The 10,318-nt window shown below is 31.0% G+C and overlaps 1 long non-coding RNA gene across 2 annotated transcripts; it reads right to left on the bottom strand.

Moving 5' to 3' along the window:
* Positions 1–6,182: 6,182 nt before the first annotated feature.
* Positions 6,183–8,978, bottom strand: LOC134244223 (uncharacterized). 2 transcript variants are annotated; one of them, XR_009987179.1, is made up of 4 exons: positions 8,698–8,978; positions 8,320–8,413; positions 7,842–8,004; positions 6,183–6,605 (listed from the first exon to the last, which is right to left on the bottom strand). It is a non-coding gene; the product is annotated as an uncharacterized LOC134244223 (long non-coding RNA). The 2 variants fall into 2 exon arrangements; XR_009987178.1 differs by having other exon boundaries at positions 8,320–8,424; positions 8,708–8,978.
* Positions 8,979–10,318: the final 1,340 nt, after the last annotated feature.

The following is a 10,318-nucleotide window of genomic DNA, read 5'->3' as shown; positions in this document are numbered from 1 at the left end:
AAGGAAAAGTGTGTTTGTATACATCTAATATATCTTAAGATGATCAATGAAAATACACAAAAAATATTTTAAATAATTATATCAAATATAAGTTCTTTCCTCATTTCCATTGAAAAAAAGCAGAAAAATAATTACTATGACAGTATTATTGAAGAGTAATAGTATTTACGTACACCTTTGCCTTCACCAAAGGCGGGTCTTTTGAATATGGGAATTTGAAAATACGAATGATGCAACCAACACCATGCTGTAAAGAAATTTCATTTTTAAATCAACATTTTGTTTGATGATTAAAATTTCACAAAGACAACGAATACTTGAAACAAGGATATAATTATGTTGCCTTAAGAATGAAATATTCAAATCAAATACATGTATATGCATTGTCCTTGCTACATACATTTGTACAAAGTTATTGATAATGCACTGGTAGTATAAAAGTCATTTTGATAGAGGAATAATTCTTACCATTTAAAGTTAATGAATCCCGAAGTTATTATTGTGGTTTATATGGTGCAAATTTAAGTCTTCTCATTCAAATCGGCACGAAGTAAGCGCGCACATCTTGTTTACCAGAATTCAAAATTTGGCCTAGATAAGCAGCAAACCACTATACTCTGTAACGCGCTGCCCAGCAGGAGAATTGCATAATAGGTTATCATGACACTGAAACTGACCAGTGTGCCAATCCCTATCTAATGCCTAGCTCAGAGTAAAATTCTGGGAATGGATCACAGATTTGATGAAGAAATTTTTTTTTTAAAGAAGACATTAAGAGTTTTATTAAATGCTTATTTGATACATTTATTTATATTTTAAATTTTTTGTTTGCCTATCCTTTCATTCATTCATTGATTTTTTGATTTGTTTTAATCTTTTAATTTTAATTTAATATATGTCTGTTTAATCAATAAGCCAAAACTAGAAATCATTATAAAATACCGGAAAAAATCTTTCAATTAAAAAAATTCTACAATTCCTCATTTCAAAACTAATCTTTGTATATATTCTTTTTTTTCTTCATAAACTTAATTTTAGGAACATCGCAATCATACATTATTTGAATGTTTTAAGACCATTTTGAAAATAACAGCAGCAATGATAAATGAAGTCTTTAAGAATGAAAACACATTAAATTGAATGTTCTAAAATCATTCTCACAGCATACTCTTAAAGTTACTATATTAATTAAATTGTGCCGCAATTACATAAATGTCTCAGAAACATTTTGAAAATGTTTCCAAGAAATGTTACAAAAACTATAATTAAAATGATTCAATTGTAGTGAAAATAATTATTTTAGTTAATGTTTTAAATGAACATTTTCATTGCCTAGGCCGAAAAATATCCGGAATTGAATGTTTTTAACTAACAGCGATATTAAGAATGTTTTAAAAATATTTTAAAAATGGTTAAGCTAAGTTATGGTCAAGCTAAAAGTTTTCTCAAAAGTACAAAAAATCTCCAAGGTCAAGGTCAAAAGGTTAAGGTTGTTGGTAGCAAATGAAAGGTCTTGCCAAAAAGAATACCAATGTGAAATAGGAAAGTTCTGGTATCTACTGTTCAAAAGTTGTGGACAAGGTCAATGTTTTTGAAAAGTAGGTCAAACTCCAAGGTCAAGGTCCATGGGGCAAAGTTCTTGGCATTCAATGAAAGGTCTTCTCACAAGAAGTATATAAGTGAAGTATGAAAGCCCTTGCCCCTACCATTCAAAACTTATGGTTAAGGTTAAAGTCCTCTCATAATACGGAAATCTCCAAGGTCCAGGTCAAAGTTGTTGATATTGAATAAAAGGTCTTCTTACAAAGAATACATATGTGAAATATGAAAGTCCTACTACCTACCATTCAAAAGTTTTTGCCAAAGTCAAAGTTTAGAATTTTTGTGTAAAATTGGGTCAAACTCCAAGGTCAAGGTTAAAAGGTCAAATTTGGTGATACCCAAAGAAAGGTCTTGTCTTAAGGAATACACATATATAATATGAAAGTCATAGCTCCACTAAATCAAAAGTTATTGGCAAGGTTAAAGTTTTTGTGACGGACGGACAGATTGACAGACAGACGGACAGCTAGACGGACGAATGGACGGACGGACATCGGACAAAATGTGATCAGAAAAGCTCACTTGAGCTTTCAGCTCAGGTGAGCTTACAAAATGATTGGTCATATATTCATTTATATCGAAGAAAGTATATATATTCAAATCTTGATCCAGGGAGTGGGTTGGGCCTCGATGGAGGATCAAAGTTTACATAGGAGTATATCGGGACAATCTGTAAAAGGTATTTTATTTAACTGAATTCTCCTTTTTTTCCTTTCCCACGCTGCCCAGGTGAGCGATGTGACCCCTGGGCATCTTCTCGTGTAATAGTACTTTGCATCATTAGTCTCTAATCCAAAAAAAAAAAAAACAATGATCTACACATTGTTACAACTCGAAATGTAATAACAACACATAAAATATAATTAAATGCGGGTACTTTGTATTTTGTATCTACCCTATTTAACTGATAATTAAGATTCTTCAGGAGGATAAAACTATTTTTTAACGGTGCGACCGTTGGGGCGAGCGCAGATATTTAGACATTTCGTGCATCTAGACTCATAATCGGTATCTTTCTACTCGTGGTCCCTTGTCCGTTTCCTCTGTAGGAGAGAGCTTTATGCGGACTCCGGACGTGGCTCGAGACGATTTAGCTACGCAAGCATGACGATACCTCAACATTCCTGCACATATTCTCATTCTTATCTGCAATCAAAATGCCAAAGATTTCTATAGGATTTAACTGTACACATGTATATATTATTTTTTACACTTTTATGCTGACATTCCACTAACACGTATGCACTCATTATGATGTTTACACATCTCGAGTGTAGCATGTATCAGTCTTCGTTAACATATTTCTATTTTTAGAAAAAAACACGAACTATTTTAGATGTTTACACATCTTTTACAGTTTGTTTAAAAAAAGTACATACTTAATATGTATTTTGAGTACATAATACAATATCTTGACTTTTATTTCCACAACAGCACACATGGCGTGGTACGACACTTTGACGTTTTGTATACAATGTTACACTTTATGTCTCTTCTTCGCAAAAGAGTTCCAAAAATTCCAAAAATGTGCATTAAACAAGTCGTACTTAAATTGATTCATTTTTATATGTAGTTACTTTTCCTACATGAACAGGGGAATGTTGTATAAATACGTTCATTTACATCGGGTTCGGGGTTGGTTTACTTGATTGCAGGTAACCTACTTCTAGCACCTTTTGTAAGCCAATGACAACTCTTTTGTCGATTTAAAAATTTATTATTACAATTTCCCTGATCGCATAGTTTTAGAAATATTCGTTCCTGAAATATGATCAGAAAAGACCAATACACTTTTTATCTAAATATCCAAAGGGTCCGTCCAAAAGATAAAAGAGTTTAAGACCGAAATAGATAAATAAACAAAATGTCCTAAAGAATGATTCCCAAAAATAGAATAAGTGAGAGTTGATAATTTAGGAATAAAACCGGGAATAGGAATAAAAGCGGAATAATCTTTTCTGACTAAAACTGGGTATTTTGTGCTAAGTGGGTATCCATGGTCCCGGATATAAAAATGCATTTCATTGGATAATTTACCATCACCAACCACCTACACTTTGTCCGTAGGTCTGTCCGTTGAACAATGAACCCCAACATGGCACCACCCTCAAATGTAGGTAAATACATGTTACTAATATTTATGGGCTCAGTCCCCATCTCTGCACCACAGGAGTTCTTGTCTTAAGCTCTCTTATTTACTTCAAAGTTCCCAAATTTATTGCTCTTAGTCAAAACTCTTAATAATACCATTGTATTTCAGTTCAAATTTTATTGCTTACTATCGATGGGCTTGATTGGTCTATTCGGATCAATTTCATTACAAAATGATCTATCAATTTATAGTGCATTTGAACAACAACAAAATCAAATTTTTTTGACAAGATATTAATTGTTTACAAAATTAAAGTCCTTTTTTCCAATTATAAAGTCACCGAATCTGCGTCACTAATAATATCCATTCTGATTTAATAAACCTTTATATCATTTTATTTTCACTGCTAAAAACTAAAAATGATTATGATATCAATATTAATTGTCTAAGTTTAAAATGTTCAAACAATACGTCTGTGCTAAACCCTATAGGTTTACATTCGTCCCCACACACTAAGAAATTTCCCTGTACACTGGAAATTTCTCCGTTAGATCAGGAACATAATTTTAAACTTTGTCACAGTTTATTTCGTACACAAGGTAAGAAGTAATCCCGCAACACCGTTAACTTTTTTAAAACAATTCCACAGTCTTCGAAAATAATTTAGTCACGATTTCTTAATTGTTAATTGCATACAATAATCAAACAGCATAGGGGTTTGCGGATGTCTTTTTCTTGTTCCCGAAGTAAAATCCAATATATACCGTTACATTGATTATATGGGTCCATTATATGTGTCCAATATATGTTTTCCTAACAACTCTACGTGGATATATGGTTTTACTACTGTTCACTACTCCTCACTAAAATTGTTCGCTTTGGAATCAATGTTCTGGTTCCACAGTTAGGTATAGATCAAAATTTAGTTATAGTCCACAATAATGTAAGTAACATAGTTCATCGTGTTACTTTTCAAGTTCACGCAGCGGATACAGTCCTGGTGATTTAGTAGATGACGGAGTGCAATTATCACCACTCCACACGGTAGCATCGTCCTTCAAATTAGAAGCCATCAGTGTATCCCGATCCTCTGAATTTATTTGTGACTCTCAATGTGGTTTCATCCTTCTGGTATATCTCGATGGTATTGTTTAATTTCCATAGTTTCCTCCATCAGTACTTCCATGTCTGAGTACCATTATCATCATCCACTGTATTTGTCCCCTCTGGATTAGTCTCAACAGGTGGTTTAGACAAAGAACTCTCTCTACCAATTATCTTAGATGACATTTGAAACTTTTATTCGAAGGCACAATCTCAACATTATCTAACTCTTTGATCAAATTTTAAATAGGTAATTTCTTAACCCTTTCTCTTCCGGCGCATTTCACCTGATTTTGGAGGCCTTTTGATATGGCATTATTAAACTATTTCTAACTTTTTTATCCAAGGGGAAAGCTAGGCATAATGCATACCATTTTGTAGGAAATTTTTTACAGATGATATTTTATGACTATTTAGATACTCAATCACTGACCTTATTAGTAAAACTTGAGGTCAAGAGTCAATTAAGTGCAAAATTTTATGGAATTTTTTGATACTTTTTCATCTTTAAGCTAAATATTAAGTATGATGTATGTTGAAATAGGAAATTTGGGATATACCCACAAAAGAGCATTATACTGTACTACATGAAACACATAAACTTTTTTTTCAATTCTGCATATAACTACTTAAAAGTGGTTGCTAAGCAACGCAGAATTCTTTAATTTTCGGGCAGAAATTTTCATTTTTTACTCATCCTAGACACATTTATGCATCCCAGCACATATAAAAGTTAGATGTGAGGTCATAAAATTATAAGGGACATACAACAGATAAATTGTCTTAAAGTTTCACCTCATTAGAACTATTTTTAGGAGGTCAAAGGTCAAATAAGTGCAAAAGTTTCATCAATTTTTTCCAACACTTTTCAATATTCTTGCCATAATTTTACACAATGGATGCTGAAATGGAAAATTCTGAATATACTCTCAAGAAGGGATCAGAACTGCAATATCCATGCATCATTTTAGTTCAAATATCTGTTTAATGACCTTTAAGTGGTTGCTAAGCAACATCATTTTAAAGTTTTTTGCTATATACATGTTTGTTATTTCACATTCTGGACAAATTCTAGACACTTTTTGTATATTTCATGATATTGTTTGTAAGATATGGGCCATAGAGATGAAAGAACGTTTTTGTATTAAAAATTGACCTTGACACTCTTGTTCCTCAGGGGGTCAAGGTCATATCAGTACAGAATTCTGCTTTAAACTGTAAGTAAATATCAATTTTGAAATGCTTCAAACATGGATAAATCATCTAATAGTTGACGTAATAAAAATGGCGAATGACAAAAGTTTGCAAGCAAAGAATTCTGGTCTGCTTCTTACAAAGCCTTAGCAAAACATGTTTACTATCTTTTTGTTAAACAAGAAATCCATTCTCTTGATGACATTAAAAATAATCTTTATTTTCATGGATTTAATTTAACAAGAAAAAAAAAACTAAATGATTTCATTACAAGATTTTTCTGGTATAACAGAGCTTAAGGGGTACAATAAAGACTTGACATGTTATCTTGGAGGGAAATAATAATAATAGATAGCATTGGCAATATTTAATGCAAAACTGTTTAGTCAATAAAATGAAAATTTGACGCTTATATCCAAATATACAAATACAGAAATATTGCAAGATGAATTCCAAATCAGACTGAAATCTTCAACAAAATGTTGAAGAGCACTTTTACTTTGTGTCCACCATTCTTTTATCAACTGTCATTTCTCTGTAAGACCGGAGGAAATTCTTTGACTTGTCCAAGACATTATTATTTGCTGTCAAGTACAAGTGATCAGCTTCTATCCTGTAAAAGATTTAAGTATTTTGAAACAGATACATGTCATTGTGTATATAAATTTATATTTATAAATAAAATTAAGAATGCTAAAATTACTACATTTATTTGATTATCCTTTTAAAATTAAAATTGTATTCATTATGTGATCCAAGTAGTTAAATGATGTTGTTAAGTCAATGTATCAGGACTGATAATTCAACTACCTTGTAGTAAACCATCATGGTAAAATTACTGAACTAAAACAAATAGCATATATGGCAATCTGACTAAAGCCAGACCTCTGTTTACGCTATCGCAACATGTAAAAAAAATCTGGCATTAAATTGCTACGAAAGCCAGGAAGGGACACGTAATTTTTTCAAAAAAGTAAAAGATGATATCGAATCGAATTAGACAATCTAATCCCACAGATTACTAAATTGTTCCCTCGATTTATAATATGAGATCTCGAATTACACAATCTGATCTTAAGGATTACTAATTCGCCCCCTTGATTCATAATTTGAGATCTCGAATTACATACCGGTAATTTGTTTTCACAGATTGATAATTCAACATCTTGATTTGTTACAATGTCAGTCCTATGATTTTGGAAATCTGTGCTCTTGAATTTCATTACATATATGTACAGAAACATCCAACCATTTTAATCAATAAGTGCGTTCTATTTATTTTGTTTCAGCAACCGGTCGTTTCCAACCTCTTTCATAACTAATTCAACGTATATTTATTTTAGAAATATTATGATTACACAGGACCCATATTCACTTTTACTATCTAGGACTTTCAATTATTCTAATATACAAGTAACACAAAAACTTCTAAGATTTTATGTTGTACAAATATCAGTACTAGCACATGGATTTGAAAATGTTCATGTATTTTTCTCATTTTCGACCGTAATTAGTGATAAAAGTTAGGATGTAAAATACTACAATATTCTATTTTTCAAACATGTATTACCATATCCGATATGTACAGATAAATAATTTAAACGAAATCATGGGAAGGGTTTACATTCCGAGGGAATGAATCTTTTAAACTAAAAGAATGAATTATACAATCTGAGATAACGGACTGTGTAATTTGAGGGAACGAATTGGTAATCTGTGAGAATGAATTGGCAATTTGTTATAACAGATTGTCAATCCGAGAGAACGGATTGTATAAATCAAGAACTCGGTTTACTTTTATAAATTTTAAAAATTCTATGTCCCTTCATGGCTTCCATAGATTTCATACCTGCATAGCTGCCAGGGTTGTAAAAAGAAAGGAGACAATAGACTGCAATGTTACTTCAGGGCAAAATTCCTTGCGCAAGGCTGTTCATGAGCATGGGAGTGTTGATAAACCATCCAGTGAGTTTGACCACCCATGTATATGATGTAGGATAATTGGAAAGTGTCTGAAAAATTGAGAAAATGGAAATTCTAAGCACATACTTTATGCAGATTGGAAATACAACAGCATTCTAAAAAAACAGTTTGTTCCATATCTCGGCATTCATTCAGATAGATATTACATGTTTAAATAATGTGTCTGTATGAATAATCAAGCATCATAAGTATTATGTGTTTCAAACACTTATTTTTCAAAATATAAATCAAATGTTTATAAACTTGTATGAATGCGATATCATGAGAAAGACACAAATGAAGTTAGACTTTATTTTTTTAAATTTTAGAAATACAGAAATTTTCAATACCAAACAAAAATTTACCTGTTCATTGGTGTCCTTACATATTAATTGACCTTCGTAGTTCATGGTGGGCTTAGAAAGTGGGTATTCACAGATAAAAGTATTCTTGCATATGCTGAAAGCACCCTAAAATTTCAATGTGAAAGTGGTACATGTACACCTGTACACACTGGTACATAGATACTGAAAACAACTATTCATTATTATGACAACTTTGATTTTACTTTTGAACTTACGAGTGATTGTCAAAAGCATCAAAGTTCAAAAGCAATGCAAAATTGGCTGAACGATACGAAACACGCACACTGAAACATAAAGATCTAGTACATGTGTACAATTAGTTTTCTTTTGAACGTGAACTATTGCGTTTTAAACTTAAGCTTTTCAGTCAATATACACCTATTCTCACCTGCTAATACCAAAGGCATGTCCGTATTATTTGATTCATTGATGTGATGATCTTCGTCGTGAAATAATCATGAAAATTGACGTTCAGATTTCGGATCACCATCATGTTTACACCAAAGCGGAAACACGTGTTTATTTCAATTCGAATCAACTCATACAGTGATGAGTCGTATTTATTTATAAATGCGAGTTTTTGTATTGTTAAATATAGATCTAATTAAATTGCAAATTAATAAGTATACAGTATAACAAGATACAACAATATTAAAAATCTGATTGATTTTTTTTAAGTAAAGATCGACGTTTTGGAATTCTACAATTTTTATCAATATTGTATATCACTTCATGAAATATACATCATTACATGCAGATGAATAAATCAACATTCACTTCACAAAAGGCAGAACGAAAGTATATATTTGTTTTTTGAAATCTATTGTTTTTGTATTATGCATTTATTTCAGTAAAAAATATATTTGAATGGTCAAAAAAGTCTTATAAAAGAATTTGTTGTTTCGAGTAAGACGCAACAATATCGACCTTGACGTTACATGTAAATATTGACCAATTTTTCCATAAAAACTATGCAAAGGTTACAAATTCAAATTATCGTAATTAAGAAAATACTGAGCGTAAGAAGGCCTATAAGGGCTTGTTGGAAAGGAAATTTTCTCTACTTTTACCAGATTTATTTTGTTTTCCCTATTTCAACACAGAAATAAACGTAAAACTGAGCTTTGTTTAAATATTACGAATAAAATCGATAAAAAACACATAAGTGCAAGAAAATTCTTGTTTTTAAAATATACCTTCAAGTAATAACAATAATTTTTACATATTTTAAAAGTAGAGAAAATATTCTATAAGAATATACAATGCTTTCTTAAAAAGTTAATCAGGAAAAAAATTGTCAATCGTCTGGAAATTCGGCAATCGCTTTGGAAAATTACGCCATTTTCAAAAAGTCTCGTTTGTCTTTACAACGTAAAATCGATCAAATACCGGCAATCAAGATATAATCTTTTTATATATTTTAAAAGTCGAGAAAATTTCCAAAAAGATTATATATAGCTTATATACCTTCATGCTACCACAAAATAGATACGGAGATCTTATTTTCGCGAAGTCGGTACGGAAGTGAAGGGGTTAATATAACTTTTCTTTGACAGAAATATATTTTTAACTCAAATTTTACAAAGTGAAGGTTGTATGAAACAAAATCAAAGATATAGAAAATAGATCAAAGGTACTCTCCTTATTACATGGTAATATCAAAGACTCATAAATTACTGTTTATCCCAATTTCAATGATACAAAGTCCTTTTGCGTTTTGATTTGTTATTGCTAAATATGATCCCACATTCAACAAAATAAACCATTACGATGGATGAAATTTTAAAGCAATATGAGCTGCATTTTTGAGAATTCTATTTTGCTGGTAAAATGTGTTACCCGGTATTATGATTAATCTGTATGTAATCTAAACCCTTATGATCAAAAAGACAAAAATAAAGTTTAAAAAGTTTAAAAATGTTTTAGAAGAAATATTTCTGTACAACCAAATATACAGTATTATATAAGAAATCATTATTGTACAGGACGACAATAATTC

The sequence above is a fragment of the Saccostrea cucullata genome, unplaced genomic scaffold, assembly GCF_032062105.1.
Source record: "Saccostrea cucullata isolate Sc308-1 unplaced genomic scaffold, CSIRO_AGI_Scuc_v1 ctg2387, whole genome shotgun sequence".
Taxonomy (NCBI): Eukaryota; Metazoa; Mollusca; class Bivalvia; order Ostreida; family Ostreidae; genus Saccostrea; species Saccostrea cuccullata.
The sequence above is the reverse complement of the archived record's forward strand: the minus strand, read 5'-3'. Positions and strand labels throughout refer to the sequence as shown.